Source organism: Hippoglossus hippoglossus, chromosome 7 (genome assembly GCF_009819705.1).
Source record: "Hippoglossus hippoglossus isolate fHipHip1 chromosome 7, fHipHip1.pri, whole genome shotgun sequence".
Classification (NCBI taxonomy): domain Eukaryota; kingdom Metazoa; phylum Chordata; class Actinopteri; order Pleuronectiformes; family Pleuronectidae; genus Hippoglossus; species Hippoglossus hippoglossus.
In genome coordinates, this window is record NC_047157.1 from 23897825 (window position 1) to 23898719 (window position 895).

The window sequence follows — 895 nt, forward strand, 5'->3', positions numbered from 1 at the left end:
TCTTTCTGTTTAGCTCAGCCTATACTCACCAGGGCAGGTGGTAGGTTCCAGGCAGGTGAGGCTGTAAAGGTAAATACCAGTGAGTAGTGAAGGGGGGAGAGAGGAGTTGGCAGCTTGCTGTGAGGATTTTTCTAGTTTTGTTCCCTTCCCCCCCAGTATGATTTAGTTATGTTGGATTTCCCAGGGTTCATTTAGTCTTTCGGTTGTTGTACCTTTTTGTTAATAAAATGCAAATGACTGTATTTGCAAGTGTTGGGACTTTTTGCAGCGCATGCGTTGTTTTCTTAATTTGCAGTGCGCTGAGCTCTCTCGTCCACTGTATGTACCTAATAAAGTGAACTCCAAGTGTATAAGGAGAGTATTAACCATTTAACATTTGTCTACAAATACAATCACACTCGTTTGTTGAGCGTATACACATCTTAAGATAATAGAATAATAAATTAGAGCTTTAAAGGGTCAGTGTGTAGAATTCAGTGACATCTAGTGGTGAAGCTGAATACCCCTGACCCTCCCCTTCCAAACATGAAAGAGAACCTGTGGTAACCTTCAGTCGTCATAAAAACTCAAAAGGTGTTTAGTTTGTCCAGTCTTGGCTACTGTAAAAAAACATGGTGGCCTCCGTAGACAGGAACTGCTCCTGATGTAAATATAAACTATTTAAATATAAAGGAACCATTCTAGGGTGAAGAAAACAACAAGTCGTACAATTTAGATGACAAACACAAGTGAAAACATCACTAGGATTAGGATTAGGATAGTATTATGTTATTCATAACTCACCTAAATCTAAACTAAAAATAAATTTATATTACATGCTTCTGTAGTTAACCTCCTTGCCAGTGCGGGGCAGTGTTGCACCACAGCGCCGTGCAGCTGACAGCTGATGGGCAGA